Source organism: Lissotriton helveticus, chromosome 2_2, assembly GCF_964261635.1.
Source record: "Lissotriton helveticus chromosome 2_2, aLisHel1.1, whole genome shotgun sequence".
Classification (NCBI taxonomy): Eukaryota; Metazoa; Chordata; class Amphibia; order Caudata; family Salamandridae; genus Lissotriton; species Lissotriton helveticus.
Window position 1 is genome coordinate 139,424,669 of NC_136060.1, and position 16,525 is coordinate 139,441,193.

Here is a 16,525-nt window from a genome sequence, read left to right on the forward strand (position 1 = left end):
CATATCAAATCATTAAGGACTACTTCTAGCAGCCTGAAGATAACAGCATACGCGGATGATTTGTCAATTTTTTCTACTAATCCAGTAGAAGCTGTTCCAGTCATTGAGAGGGCTGCAATTAAATTTGGATTAGTCTCGAAGTACAAATTAAACACTAACAAAACAGAGGTTCTCATTAATTTTAAATCCAGTTCTCGAATTCTGCGGAGTTGTACTACAGCTACGTATTTGGGGGTCAAGATTTCTGCTAAAGTGGGCCAAATAATATCTTTAAATTATACTCCTTTATTAGACGAGACTGCTAAAATTCTAAAACAAATAGCATAAACTCCCTATAGGGCTTTTGGGGAGATGCAATTTATTAAAGATGAAAATACTCCCCAAATTCTTATACTTGTTTAGATCTATTTCCTTACGTCTTCCTAAAAAAATTTTAAAAAAATTGGTTGGAGTCCTGAGTAGTTTTATCTGGGGCTTTAAGAAGGCTCGGCATGCCATTGACTTTCTTAAATCACCTTATGAACAAGGTGGCCTTGGTTTATCAGACTTTAGAATTTATTTTTGGGCAGCGTTTGCCGGGCGCTTCCGTAGTCTCTTGGGGATCGATTAGAAAGATTCTTTATATAGACTGATCTTAGGTGGTGATAGTTTATTTTTTCTATATCGCATTAACGATTGAAACTATTTTAAATGTGTTAAATTTAAGACAGTTCCAGATAGTGTTTTTATATGGCGGCTATGGCTGCCAAAAGTAATTTGTCGCTAATTCACACTAAGCTCCCACTTTGGGGAAACCCAATGCTTCCTGAAATATTAATTTCTTTTATGTTATGAACTTATGTATATTACCCTTATGTGATGTCAATAAAAAAAAACAAAAAGTGGTGAGGCACATCAAAGCAGGTGATGTGGGTTCACACATATCCAACTGCCTGATTTCAGTTTGCCGCATATTTGATTTAGCGGCAATATTGTGTGAAGGCAAACTGTGATCTATTAACTGTCTGTTACCAGACGATAAGGGTTGTTAATTATAGGTAAAATTTGACATTGTAGTTTAATAACAGTTCAGTTACTATGATAATAATGCAGACACATATCCAAATGTAAATATATATATATATATCAAAATGCAAAAACAAGAAACACCCTGAGACATCCAAAGAACATCCAAAAGAGTGCATACAAAAAGATTAATAGATTCTAAAAATGCGCCAACTGTAAAGCATGTAAACCGGGTTGAAACATCACAGCAATGGCAGGAGGTACACAATTAACAAATTCATTACATTTAAGAGTACTTTTGCAGTAAATGTTCTCAAATGTCTGTGCAACTAAAATTTGTAGTAAGAACAACATGTCAACTACAGAACTGAGTACTTGAACACTTAGGTGCGATCAGCACCTTTGATGCTTCATACCTATGGCCAGGCACTACTACAAGATGCACTCGAGCAGAGGCTAAGAAAGTTTGGGAAATTGGCATGCTGGAAAAATCTTGAAGTGGAGACAGGGCCTTGGAACTGAGACAGCTTGACTCTAAATATATTAGGGATGTGAATCAACTTCCCATATGGACATAACCAGGATGAAGAACAGTTTGTGCATTTCTAAATAACGATAAGGATTAAATTGGCATAGAATTCAAGTGGCCTACCCACCAGTGGGCATGACAGTATTTATAGTCATGAAACCTATCATTGCTAACCAGATACTCTGTTTACCTAAGATTCACGCTGGAATGATATTTCACCGTATTTCTTTGCAGATTAATCAGCAATCAGTAGCTTTAGATGAATTGACAGAGACCAAATGAACACAGTAATTTATTGATGAACCCAACAAAAGCATGAGATTATTTAATAATGATAATAAATTCATTGCCACTAAAAATACTGACTTTCTTTGATTCATAGTGGATATATACTTAATTACATGGTTCCATAAAATAATGAGGAATTGGTGTTATGATAATCAATTGTGATTCCATTTGGCACCTAGTAGCATAATTCATTCTTAATAGTTGCATGAAATTGAAACACGTCAAATTCACATGTAACAGGCATTTCCCCCTTCTGTTATACTTCTTCCCTGTTTCTGTAAGACTCTTATACATGATGCTTGTCCTACTGAGTACATGTAGACTCGCGTAGAGTCACATGTTCGGCATCAGCATCAATACCACGGAATCCTGACAAGAGCTCAGGTCCTGGCCACTAAACACCCACAGTGCACGGCTGGAGGCCGTGTGCACTTATGGTTAACCAATGGTATAGGGTTGGGTACAGAACCTGGCCTAGTTTGACTGACCGTAGTGGGCAGGGCCACTGCTCACAGGTTAAGGCCATGCCTAGCTGAGGGGTTGACTTACGGTAGAGAGTTGGCTGGTGGATCCGACCGCAGCTCAACTCCTGCTACACACGACTGAAGGCCATGCGCTGCAGAGGTTGGGTGGCAGCAGTGGGTTGGACGAAGGGCCGAGCTGGAGGCAGGACTTGTGCCTAGTCCTCGGTGTGCATAGCTGAAGGCAGTGAGCCATACGATGAATGTCGTGGCAGAGGTCAGCTTGTGTGTACAACTAAATGATCAGTGAGAGGATTGGGAATATGGGGGGCACATAGTGGCCAAGAGAGGGGACAGTCATTCTTTTCCATTGAGCACTACAGTGAGACCAGAATGGGACTCCAGTTTGGGTAAGACAGGAGTGTGGTTGAAACTGAGCACCTTTGTCAGCTTTTGTTGCTTTGGTACTGAGGTGTGGAGTAGCACTATGAGCACGTAACCCAATTACTTGATTCCTGGGGTTGACAAGTAAAAAGTATGAAGGTCACAGACTATGTCAGTCACTCACATCAAGACAGAACAGTGGGTGGGTGAGAAGCATTGGCCCAGGATACTACATGTTATCAAGAGAGGCATACAGTGTCTTCTGTTGTGTGAGTGGAGCGAGAAGTCGAAAATAAGGAGATCAAAAGGCCTGCATTGTACAGTGTTGCAGGGGATTTTGTACATGCAGTCATGTGTGAGAGTTGGCAATGGCTTCAGTGTCCTGGTGAATCAGAGGTGACCTGGATTTGTCTTTTAGTGTAAAGGAATTAGGATCAATGGATAATTCTCCATCTTGCTCCGTATTCTATAGTGTCCGATTGGTGGATCTAGAAAGGCGACAAGGAGTGCTTTTCCATTCACAAGTAGTACCATCCAAAGATGATGGTATAGATGACACATCTGTAGAACTCCATTAAATGTTTCTAGATCCAATAAATCCTCAAACTCTTTGGACTTTCCATCATGAAACGAGCATTGCAGCCAGTTGTTAGACGCCAAAAGGTGTGTCCCCTTCCTAAAGTTTTAACAACAGTGCCAGGAACTTCATCTGATTGAGGTTAGTTTACTGTGAGAAGTCAGTTGTCATGGTGCCTTCTTCAATTGTGTATAGGTCATATTACTTGACTGCAGTTATTTCGTGTTGAGCATTTTGATGACACAGATAGGAAATGATAATTAGTCATGTGTTGCTCCTCTTCTCAGAGGGGTGGGAGTGCAACCTGTGCACCCTTTGGAGTTCCAGCGGTAGTGTCAAGAAGGCACCCAGTTTACACCCAAAAGACACACATACCGTCACCCTCATTCAGGCCCCAAAAATGCTCCTGCTCCTGTCTTCCAGATGAACAGATTTTTATTTGGTAACGTTTGCAGTTAATTCTCAATGAATTGGTGTAGTTTGCAGTTGATTCTCAATGTCTAAAGCACATCTTTTAGTGGAATCTAATCTGATTTTGAATGAGAGTATGTTAGAGTGAATGGATTTAATCTCTCTAGCCAGTATACTCCTCTGAAACTGCCTAACCTTATGGATGTGAGCTCGTCCATCAGCTCTCTCGGTGTGATGACAGCAGGATCAACTTCTTGTTGTTTAGCTTACCTTGCTAATGTTTATATAAAGCGAAGTTGTCTTGCCTATCTGCAATGCACCAGAGAGGCAGGACGGTGTAGATCCAAAAGTCTTTGCAGTATTTACTAAAAGGCTTGAACTGTACACTCCTGTATGCGATTCTGGAGCTGCAATGATTTCTCCATGGATGAATGAGACACTGGTCAGGTTATAGAGAACCACAAGAGGGGGATATATGTGAAATGTACCAAAGTCCGGTGTTACCTGTGTCCCAGCGATTGCACAGCGTGAGTGGTCAACCAGAAAATCAAATGTGGGTACCACACATCATTTTTCACGCCCTTCATGGTGGGCTTATCTGTGTACATTGTTTCCCTGCAGAATAGATCTTTCTCCTGCAGTGTTACCGCTTGTACAGAGAAGGTGTGGAGAACTTGAGCACCAAAATGAGTCTCAACTGTGCTGCAAGTTCCTCGTTAAGCTGCAAAGGGATTTGGAGAGGAGATAAGCAATGGAGAAGGCAGAGTTCTGTCCATGCAATACTAGCTATGCTCGTGAGGATTCATCTATGCAGTCAGCCTGTAGGGCAAATGCCACTCTTCCAACACTGCCGCCAATGTTCTGGCCTCTTTTTGTGGCATGCCACAATCAGCCTATTGCTGGGCTGCCTCAATAATCGGGTGCATTAGTGAAGCTGCTGACTTAGCAGGAGCAGCTCATGCAGGTAAGAGCAGTGGGTGGGGTGGGAGGGGGACTTAGAAGACGATGACAAGGGAAAATGTATTATCTATTTAATTTTCCCTTGTCATTGTCTGTCGAATCCCGCCCCACCTCTCATACTTGCATGAGCTGCTCCTGTGACTTAGATGCAACCATGCTTCAATCATGGCCCATGTGGTTGCCCAATACATCTGTCTTGTACCAGCCTCAGTCAGCGCTGACAAATCCTGATTACTGCTTACCTTCCCATTCGCTAGTGTGTGACTGCTTTGGCAGTGGATGAGTGGGTAATTGAAGATCTTCAGGAGACCATCTCCACCACGGTGACAGTAGGTCGAACCAGGACACTACAGGTGACAGCCATTTTATTCCTGGCTACTTCAGTATTACAATATTCCTTGGGAATAGTGCACTGGATGTCGAATTTTTGTCTTTCATCGATTGGGCACCATTTGAGTGCTTTCAAGCCTTGCAATATCTTTTTTCCCCAGCTAAGGTACCTTTCATACTCCCTTTATGGCAGTGTTTGCAGTTTGGTTGGGGCACACAATATTTGCTACTTTGATCCAGTTGTTAGAATTCAGTAGCAGCGGTACCCATGTTCAGTTGTTTATTTTTGTGCTACTGGCGACTGCATTGTTCTGAATAGTAGGCTGTTTTACAACGTTATTTTCCAGTAAGTTGGTTGTGTTTGGTAATAAAATTCTGCATGTAAATGGTCCACATTGGCTCCCAAACCTGTCAAAGCAGCAGCAGAGCAGCAGGGGGCCACTCTATTTGCGGTTAGCTTTTGGGTAACTGTTGGACCTGTCAGCCTTAGGGTGGTCTTCCCCTACCTTTCTGCCCTTTTGCCTCCCATTTTTACCTTACCTTTTGTTGGACTTAGGACTCTGGGCGCCTCACCACTGCTAAACAGTGCTGAGGTGCAGGTGCTCTTCCCTAAAACCTTGTGAGGCTGGCATATCTGCCACAAGCCACTGCTACCGCAGCAAGGCTTAATCCTCCATAGGCTAACATTGGGAACCTCCCCTTATGGGATAACTTCTGACAGGGACCTAATAAGCCTGTCATGTTTGGTCTTGTTGGACTCGGGGCGGGGAACCCTTTCCAATGATATATAGGGTTTGGGCATTACTACGCTAGGGATCCCACTTTGATAAAGGGGACCTTTTCCTGCCTACACTTAGATTAGGCTCTGCAGACTCCCCCCTCCCCTCTGCATACTGATAGCCTGCCTGGGTTTGGAGGTGGGAGTGGTGATTCACACCTTCTTCCCTGGGATGAGCTGTGATGGGCTGCCCACTGTAGCCTTAACGGCCTGTCTCTCGTCAATGTGACAGCTAGGTCAGGGAAGGCAGGGAACATACCAGAACTCCCTGGACTCTTCCAGAAGACCCTGCCCCCAGACCCTTCCAGAGACTTCCACCACTTTCTAGCCCCTGGACTGTAGAATATATAAGGGAGGGTCCTGGCCTCACATTCTTGTTACACTGCTGGACCTGGAAGAATCTCTGCTGGAGTGAGGACTGCTGTGCAAGAGGATTGCCACTGGGAAGGAGGCTGACTGCTCCAAGGAACTGCTGCCCCACAACCTGCTGAGCTGCCCTACTGTCTGCTGACCCTGCCCTGCATGGGAGACTGCAACATCACCACCAGAGTGTCTCCACAACATCCCAAAGGAACTACTTTTCTTTGAGCCACTTTTTAAAGAGTCTTTAACCTTTTAAAGAGTCTTTAACCTTTTAAAGATTGCCTTATTGGGACTGCACCCTTTTTAAGCTAAAGGAAACTACCTGTCCTTGGACTACAGCGTTTTAAAGACTGCCCTTTGGAACAGCAACAACACTCTCAAGATTTGCCCTGCAACGCTGTGCCTGCCCTCAGCACTGCTTGCCCCGTGATCCTCCCGAGGGCTCTGTGATTGCCTCTGCTTCTGGCGCAAGCCGACTGAAACTGGCCCTGAGGTCACCGCCACTGGGACCGGAGCGCGCTGTGTAGCGCTGAGAAGCGAAGCGCTGTGTGGCAGGAGGCTCCGTCGTTGCCCTGGACTTGGAGGCACTGTTAAGCGTTGTGTGGCCGTGACCCCCACCCGTGCAGCGCCTGCTAAGCCCGAGGCCCCAGGGGGAGAGAAGCCTCGCACCCGCAACCACCACCCCAGGTAACGCCTCAGTGCAACCAGGCTGCTGCGAGGGGGCGGGGTGCGGGTTGGCCGCGTACCTGGAGTGTGAGCTTTGTGCTTGGCTGGGAACCGTCCTTCACTGACCGGCCTACGGGGGCATAATTACTTGTTAATTGACACTGGGGCATTTCTTAGCATTACTAGCAGCGCCTGGGCAGCCGCACTTCCTACGCTGGGAGCATAGTTTCTATGAGAGGCACACTTATTACGCTACAAGGGAACTTTGGCCTAAGAACCTTCCCCCAGTGAATTTTGACCATAAGAACCTACCTCAAGTGAACTTTTGCCATCCAAGGACACTGTGAGAAAGACATTAGCAGCAGGAGCCCTTGGCACACATGAGCTTTTGGTGATTTGATCAGGCCTGGGAACTGGATTCATTCTTATTGGTTATTGATCTTGCTTGCAAACTGGAATCCTTTTTATTATTGATCAGGCCAGGAAACTGGATTCATTCTTATTGATTATTGATCTTGCTTGGAAACTGGAATCCTTTTTATTATTGATCTTGCCTGGAGCTGGATTTACCTCCTTTTGGTTCTCGCATAATTTTTAGATAAAGACATTCTTATTCTTATACAAAACTGGTGTGGTGTTCCTCTTGTGAGTGTTTTTACTATGTCATCGCCTTTGTGTGTTGCACAAATACTTTACACATTGCCTCTGAAGTTACGCCTTTGCTGATCTGCGCCAAGCTACCAGGTCGGAAGCGGTGGTCCCTACTTGGACTAGGGTGCACACCCCTGCCAACTAGAGACCCCGGTTCTAACAGTAACGAATGGGATTAACTGGACACAAGGCTGAAAAGGGAGGGAAAGACTAGGCAATATCTTATGTGGCAAAATTGATAATTATATGGTGAAAAAATTAACAACGTAGCTATGTTGCCACGGTGTATTTTTAATAATAGTTTGTTTTTTATTTATGCAACTTATAAAGCGCTCAAATACCCTTGGGTGTCTCGGCACTGTGGACTGGGCAGAGGAATGCTGGCACGACTGGCTGTTGGTTGAAGAGCCAGGTCTTTAGTTGTTTTCGGAATGTGAGCAGCGTGGGACTGGTCTTGATGTGAAGGGGGAGCTAGTTCCAAAGTGTGGTGGTGGCGACCGTGAATGTTCTGTCACCCCAAGAGGTTTTTTTGGTACCTGGAACAAACTGTAGGTTACGGTCTGGTGGGGTTGTATGGGCAGAGGGTTTTTCTTAGGAATTCCGGTCCGATGTTGTGGACTGCTTTGTAGGCATTGCAAAGCGCCTTGAATTTGGATCTGCTCCTGATGGGCAGCCAGTGGAGCTTTTGTACCACGTTGGAAATTGGTTTGAATTTGGAGGTGGCTGTCAGAAGTCTTGTGGCTAAATTTTGCACTAGTTGTAGCTTGTTTAGGACTCTTTCTTGGGTACTGATGAATAGGCCATTACAATAATTGACCTTGGAAATGACTTGTGTACTAATGAGAGTCCTGCTGGCGCTGGTTGGGAGGAAAGGTAGAAGTTTCTTTATCATCTTGATGACATAGAAGTATGCTGAGACAACTGTGTTGGCATGGTGTATGAAAGAGAGCTTGTCATCGAACATAACACCTAGATTCCTTACCTTTGAGACGGGAGACGGAGGTGATCCTAACTTAGCTGGCCACCAGGAAGGAGACCCGGCAGGGGACAGGTTACTGAAGATCATCACCTCCGTCTTGCCCCTCCATCATTATGGCACGCGAGCACCAGTTGCGTGTCGTCGGCATACGACGTTCGGCCCATATTGTATGATTTGATGACCCTCGTTAGGTCAGACACATAGATGTTAAACAAGGTCGGACTCAGCGAGGATCCTTGAGGTACATCACATGGGAAGGCAAATGAAGGGGAGTTGAAGTCAACGAGTGTCACTGATTGAGTGCAATTGGAAAGGAAGGAGGCCAGGAGGGCCTTGGCTTAATGTGTGATGCCGATTGCTGCAACACGATTGATCAAGATTTTGTGGTCGACAGTGTCGGAGGCCACTGAGAAGTCCAGCAGCACAAGGACCCCGGCACCACCCCATCAAGCTTCGTCCTGATTTCGTCAGATGATTTGATGAGGGCAGTCTCAGTGCCGTGGCCTTTTCTGAAGCCAAATTGGGTGTCGTCAAGTAGGTTGTTTTCATCGATAAAGTGAGCGAGTTGAGTGTTCATGATTTTTTCTGCGATTTTTGCCAGGAATGGGAGACATGCAATTGGTCTGTAGCTTTCAATATCTAGGGGAATTAGGTTGTTCTTCTTTAGTAGAGGTTTGATGATGGCTTTTTTCCAAATGGATGGGTAAGTACCTGTCCTGAACATCGAGTTGAAGATGTTTGCCAAGTTAAGGCCTAAGATGTCAGGAATAAGTGTGAGAGCGGACGGAATGCAGGGATCGTTGGGGGCTCTGGATTTAACAGTGGTAATTAAGTGAGAAATGTGTTCTGGGGAGACTTGACTAAATTCCTCTAGTATTGGAGAGGTTAGTTCGATGGTTGGAGTTATTTATATTCTACTACAAGTTTCAGGCATTACCATTATCCAATTAGCCAAGCAATAGTGTTTTACTTGTTTCACCTTTTGATTATTAGTACAGAGAAAAACCCCTACCCATCTTCTGCCAATTCCTCTCTGCCTTTTCCATCTTCACACTTTTTTCCTCCTGGGATTCCCGAATCATCAGGGCTTTTTAGGTCTCGGAACTGCGAACAGATTGCGAAGCAATCTGTCGTTCCGAGACTCTATTGTGATCATTCTCGGTTTCAAGGAGTCAAGGGAGACAGACAAGTGAGGTGCACGCGCAACCTTGGAACTGGGATCAGGTCGCGCGCGCCTCCTGTCTCCCATGGCTCCTTGGAAGCACACAGACACGCACGCACACACACACACACATACAGCCCCCCCCCCCGCCGCGCACACACACATACAGCCCCCCTCGCCGCCGCCAGTGCGCATACACACACAGAACCCCCCCTTACACACACAAATCTCCTACCTCGTCTCGGCTTGTCATCGCGCTGCCTTGCCCCCGCTCCTCTGGTGCGCGCGCACCACTGGTTTCTATTCCCGCGTCGGCCGGTTTCGATTCCGTGCTCGTGCTTGTTAAATATGTTGCTGCATAGGTAATGTTTTTAAATAGGCACATAGTTCAAGACTGGGAAGGGAAGAGAAGATTTTGCTCTGGAAGGAAGGGAAAAATATGAAATATGACAACTGTGAGAGGCATTCACAATATGCGCTGGGGTTGCTATGCTGGGTGAACAGACCCCTCCCTCTTGGATAAGCGGTTACATCAGCCAGGATTAGCCGCTCGCCACATTGAAGAGGGACCTGTACAGTCATGCCAGCGCAACTGAGAGGTGTTTGCATATAATACGTGGAGGAGGCCCCCAGACAACCCGGGCACCCTTCATTCAACAGCTGGACATAGCCAGGCTTGGTAGTAGGGGGGTGAGGTGGGAGGAAGGGGTTGTCGCTTGACAGAATGTCAGGCAGAAAGAAAACACACCTTTAAACTTTAAGCAGTTTTTTTTAAAGTCACAGATTCCAAATCATAAGCCCCGAGCTGAAGAAGGGATATTTAGGAGGCAAATAAAAACATTACCACGTTTTAGGCATCGATGTAGCTCCACCCCCGGTCGAGAAGTCAGTTCAAGGCCAAGTGCGTGAAGAGTGCGCGAATGAATGAAGCTTCGGGTTTCGTCATCACACACTGGTGCAATCCGCCTAAACGTGACCTTCACACGCGCGTACTCGCGTGCAGCCTTCGACGGATCGATTGCAGAGAACCTGCTGCCAGCACCGCCGGTTACTTCCGCCTCGGCTGGAGCTGACGTCCGTACATTGCTCAGGATCCTCGCGCTGCTCGCTGCTATAAGAAGCTCTGCTCATAATGACCCCCGACCTCCTCCTCCCTCTGTGCTGAAGGGAGCACTTCCTACACGAGCAAGCTGCAGCTTGCCATAGGCTGCAAGGGCGGAGCAGTGCTATTATATGCATCCTTCCTCACGCCACGGGAGGCAAAATTCAGCGCTCTCTTTTTTTTGTTCAATAACTTTATTGGTCATAAAAGAGAAGATTTTCACATTGAATGTTTATTCACAGCTACTCGAACCTAGCCAATCTTGTTTCTCCTTTGCATTCTGTCGCACTTGCACTTATTTCTTTCTTACCTTCTTTCATTCTTGCCATCTTTTTCTTGCCTTGTTTCTTTATTGACTTTATTCGCTTTTTCTTTTCTTCTTTCTTTCTTTTTGCTTTTCTCTTTCTTCTCTTCTTTTGTTCTTTTTTTTCTGCTTATTTCATTTTTCCTTTCCTTCCTTATCCCTTCATTTGTTCCTTCTTTCTTTCATTCTTGCTTTCTTTTTTCTTCTTTCCATCTTCTTTTCTTTTTTGTCTTCTTTCCTATTTTCCTTCGTTTTCCTTTCCTTATTTCTTTCTTTTTAATCTAATTTCTTTTCCTTGTTCCTTTCTTTCTAGCCTTCCTTTTTCCTTTCTTTCTTTGTTTTTTTCTTCTTTCCTTCTGTCTTTTTTGCCTTCTTTCATTCTTTCTTCCCTGCTGCCCTTCTGTCTTTTCTTACTTTGTTTACCTTCTTTCCTATTTTCTTTCCATTTTTTTCTCCCTTCTCAATTTCTTTCTTTTACGCCTTCTTTCATTGTTTTCTTTTCTTTTTTTTGTGCCTTCTTTCCTCTTTTCTTTTCTTTTCTTTCCTTCCTCCCTACTTTCTGGCCTTCTTTAACTTTTGCCTCCTTTCCCTTTCTCCTTCCTTCCTTCTGTCTATTTGCATTCTTTGCTCTTTCTTTATTTCTTCCCTTCCTTCCTTCTCTCCTTTTTTATTATTTCCCTTTTTCCTTTGCCTTCTACCTACTTTTCTTGTTTCTTTGTATTAAGGCTTCTTTCTTTCTTGTTTGCCGTCTTTCCTTATTTCTTTTTTTATTCCATCTTTCTTTCCTACTTTCTTTTTTGCCTACTTTCCTTTTTCTTCCCTTCCTTCTTTCTTTCCTTCTTTCTTTAATGTTTGCTCCTTTCCTTGTTTTTTCTTTTTTACCTTCTTTCCATTTCCTTTTAATATTCCCTTTTTCTTTCCCTCTTTTATTTTGTATTCCTTTTTAGGTCTCGGCTAGCCGCGCGAAGCGCGTCTCCGCCGAGCCCCTTTTGTCGGCATGTGTGCTTCCCAGGAGACAGTCCTGGCCGCGCGCATCGCCTTGGAGGCGATTTGAAAGTGGCACGCGCCGACTGGCACGCGCCGCGCTCGGCCTGGCTGTCTCCTGGGAAGCGCAAACATACCCAGGCACACCTCCCCCTGCACGCATGCGCCCACACACACACACGAGCGGAGACAGACACACAGACAGATACACTCCCCCCCTCCCCCCGCCGTCGCACACAGAGACACACACACAGGAGCGAACATACACGCGCACACACACTCACACACACGAGCGCCCCCCAAGGCCCACTTACCGCCAATGCAGTGTGTTCTGTCACCTCCGCGGGGCTCTCCCTCAGGCATGGGAGCCCCGCATCACGCACTGCTCTTGACCAGGAACTCCGTGGGCGCGGGCTTCGCGCACAAGACGGAAGTCCCGCCCCCACGCTAGGTTTCGTTTTGGAATGCGCGCGCAGATCGCATCTCGCCTGATCTCGCAGATCATCTCGCCTGATCCCCAACAGAAACCGACAGCGCAGGGGTTAATCGCAAGCTTGATTTTATGTACAAATAGTTCCTTCCTGCTGGCGATTTATTTTATTAGTTTAGGTGTTCTATATGATTGTTTTACCAAGCCGCCTAGTTCTAAACACCATTTAATTAAGAAAAATCTGACATGGAAAACAGGGTTATGTCCCACTGGGAAAACGGAATCACAAATACAAAATTGAACCTCAGTATTGCAAAATAAATGCTTGTTTACAAATGTCGCCAGGAGAGGGTCCGAGATGTGCGTAGTCTGCTTCATGTTCGCAAGTATTTTGCCGATTTCTTCCCGGACATGGTTGAATTAATTATTTTTCAGTTGCAGGGAGTTGAGGTAAGAGAACTATGTTGATGATGGGGAGAGCTGTGTTGATGAAGGAGGGAGATAGGCTAAATGTGGCAGAGAGGTTTTGGGAGGGCCTTTCCGCAGAGGACATCCTTGGTGCCGTGTTTCAGGGTGGGAGGCTCAACATTTTTTTGCAAGTGGAGTGCGTCTTTAGACCGTGTATGTGGTATTGTCACGTTATCCCTGCCAATATTTTCTGTGACTTATGATATGCTGTGTGCATGTTGTTTTTAATGTTTCCATGTAAACACTGACCGAGAACACTACAGAAACACTGAACAGACTTGAACTGTAAAACAGCGAAAAGGTGATGGGTAGTCTCAGCCACTGATAATAGCTTGGGCCTCAGTCCAGTCCATCGCCGTTTTCCCTCAGCATCACTCCAGACAAAGGGGCAACATATGCACATTACATTTGTCCTTACTTCACTATGAACAGTCCGTCCTGGTCTGCCAGGCCATGGTATCTCTTGCCAGAAACACAGCAATCTATTGTGTCCCAGTCACTACTAACTCTCGAACAGAGAATGCTATGAGTGTGGATCTCAGAAATGAATATCGAGGCAGGGGTTCCTTGAAGCTAAGCAAGAAGCACACTAAACATTGATTAAGAGAATGTACTGGAATTTGACAGGAAACCCCCTGACACTAGCAGGAATCTACTAAAACTAGGATGGGAATCCATTGACTAAGAGATAGGATGGAAGACTTTGGCACTCAAAGAGAGGAAGGCAAATACTGGAACAGGGAATCCGGGTCATGCTCTCCATGTTCTTCTATTTTTACTTGCAGTCACTATAGAGAGTATCCTCAGGCTGTGGTTTACAGTTCCATTCCTGCTCCGATGACGCCTGAATCTGGTTCAGAAACTGGATGGGTGGTGGAGGGGGCGAGAGAGGATTTTTAGTAACTACTGGCGCGTTCTCTTGAAATTGTGTCCTGGATGCTCAAGAGTTGGCTGAAACTCAGTATATCTAAAATGAATTTATCATTTATGGGACACCTGTAAACCCCTTCCAACTTTTCTCCCACCATGTATGTTTGGTGATATACATTTGTAGCAGTGCCTACCTCTTTCAACGAGCTGCAAGTGTCTGTGGCGTCAAAGAAATATTTTTTCTGCTTGACTGACAATTCTTGCCAACTTCATCCCAGCCAGACACAGATCAGTTCTTACTGACTCTTTAGTTAATTCTTGCTTGGAATATTGTATAGCTTTATACCCAAGCTTCTTCAGGTCCACCTAGCAATCGGTCCAGAGGAAAAGTGATCTTGCGTTCTAAGCCTGCATAAAATTTGGAGAATATGTGAGGCTGATTTGTATGTTATCCTGCACTATGACATCATGAAAAGAGAAGCGAGTTTGTAATTAAAAGTCCACTTGTTACTGATGAAGCGCCATGCGTTCCTAGTAAAGAGTGTTTATGATAGAAAGTTAACCAACACATAACAAAAAAATGTGCCATTTACAATGCCAATAGCTCTAACTTTTGCAAAGGCGAGACCGTTGCATTGTAAGTGCAGAGTAGTGAGTGCAGAGCAGTGAGTAGTGAGTGCAGAGTAGTGAGTAGTGAGTGCAGAGTAGTGAGTGCAGAGTAGTGAGTAGTGAGTGCAGAGTAGTGAGTGCAGAGTAGTGAGTAGTGAGTGCAGAGTAGTGAGTAGTGAGTGCAGAGTAGTGAGTGCAGAGTAGTGAGTGCAGAGTAGTGAGTAGTGAGTGCAGAGTAGTGAGTGCAAAGTAGTGAGTAGTGAGTGCAAAGTAGTGAGTGCAGAGTACTGAGTGCAGAGTACTGAGTGCAGAGTACTGAGTGCATAGTAGTGAGTGCATAGTAGTGAGTGCATAGTAGTGAGTGCAGAGTAGTGAGTGCAGAGTAGTGAGTGCAGAGTAGTGAGTGCAGAGCAGTGAGTGCAGAGTAGTGAGTAGTGAGTGCAAAGTAGTGAGTAGTGAGTGCAGAGTAGTGAGTGCAAAGTAGTGAGTGCAGAGTAGTGAGTGCAGAGTAGTGAGTGCAGAGTAGTGAGTGCAGAGTAGTGAGTGCAGAGTAGTGAGTGCAGAGTAGTGAGTGCAGAGTAGTGGGTGCAGAGTAGTGAGTGCAGAGTAGTGGGTGCAGAGTAGTGAGTAGTGAGTGCAGAGTAGTGAGTGCAGAGTAGTGAGTGCAGAGTAGTGAGCTGCCTCAAGTGAAGTACTCTGGTACCCAAGGATGACTAGCAAACAATATTATTCACAATGTTGCTTACTATTCAGCAACATTTGACAGTTTGCAAATCATCTTTATACAACAATTCAGAGTTTGATAACAAATTAATGTAACACATTGTAATATACAATGCCAATAGCTCAAACTTTAATGCTGCGAGACCTATTGCATTGTAAATGCTTGTTTTATAATGTTCTCTATTATTTATTTACTTGTCTTATATATTTTATTTTTAAAGCACGTATAGCAAACATGACTATATCTAGGTTTATCTAAGAGCACATTGTGATCTCTGTAAAAGAGCTGATCATCAAAAGAGCCTTTTTCTTTTTACTGCTTTCCAAAATTATATCTGCGGCTGTTCCTGCTGAGCATGGGTTGGCTGGTGTTGGGTTAAGAACAGCATACCTTCAATCCTCCCATCCTTCGTGTGGGGAACAGCAAGGAGGATAAGTCACCTTACCACAAGGGTTGACTGGGATGAAACCTAGAAGGATGATGTGTAGGGCAGAACAAGTATGTAGTCACAACTATAAACCTATACACCCTGTTTCGAACAGTAGGAGGGAATAAATGGAATAGTTATTTTTCATCAGCAAAAAATGATGTGAACCCTCACTCACAAAAGGTGACATGCTTCATCATAGGGTTGCTGCTCATCTTAAACATCATTCTCAGATGGTCCTTATGCCCTCCATGAGTTAGGCAGGACAGCCCGTCATGCGTAAGCACTTAACGTTCACAATTCAGTTTTTTGTAATTCACTTTGGCACTTCGCTAACATTAGAAGCATGATCCCGTTTCTTCAACCCTTAACATGAGTTAATATGTTGCTTTTTAGGTGATTGGTTTTCGTTGTGCTTCTGGCAGCTCCCCACCCCCAAAAAAGTGTCTTTCCAAAGTCAAATTTGGAGTTGGTTACTGTGCAAACCACTAATTTATGGCCATCTGTTGATAAAAAGTATACATTTAAACTAAATTAGCCTACAAATTGCAAGTTGGTGACGTCCACCTACTTCTGATTATAAATTATATCAAGGGAATGTGATTTCAGTTCCTACGTTTCCAAATGATGAGCTTCCTAGCCTACCACTGATACTTTGTCATCCATTGATGCTGCAGTAGCACTGAGTGGTGGTTTGCCCTGCTTTATGGAGCAACAGATCAATGCCTAACATCTTTACCATCACAGTAATACCAGGACAAATGTGCATCTTCCACAACATGAGCTAGTTTCTGCCTCACTTGACCATTGACTGGGGATTACTCAAACAGGCTTTCTGAGGAAAAGTTCTGTGCTTGTCCCTGCCATTACAGTGAACAAATGAGTTGTCCCAGTTTCATGTCGGAGTGTGCCACAGAGTTTTGAGTTCAGTACCACCATGTTTTTGCTACATCTTGTTGAGAGTTGGGTTTGTGATGTCCACTGTGTCACCATACATTTCTTCATAATACTCCGCCTGTCTGAGATAGAACTGCACTTCATTGTCTCCTTTCAGATTTGTGAA

At 44.8% G+C, this 16,525-nt stretch overlaps 1 protein-coding gene across 1 annotated transcript in view; it reads left to right on the top strand.

Moving 5' to 3' along the window:
- The window catches only part of TEC (tec protein tyrosine kinase), a 589,535-nt gene that overhangs the window by 510,875 nt on the left and 62,135 nt on the right, over nucleotides 1-16,525 (top strand). The window lies entirely within an intron of this gene.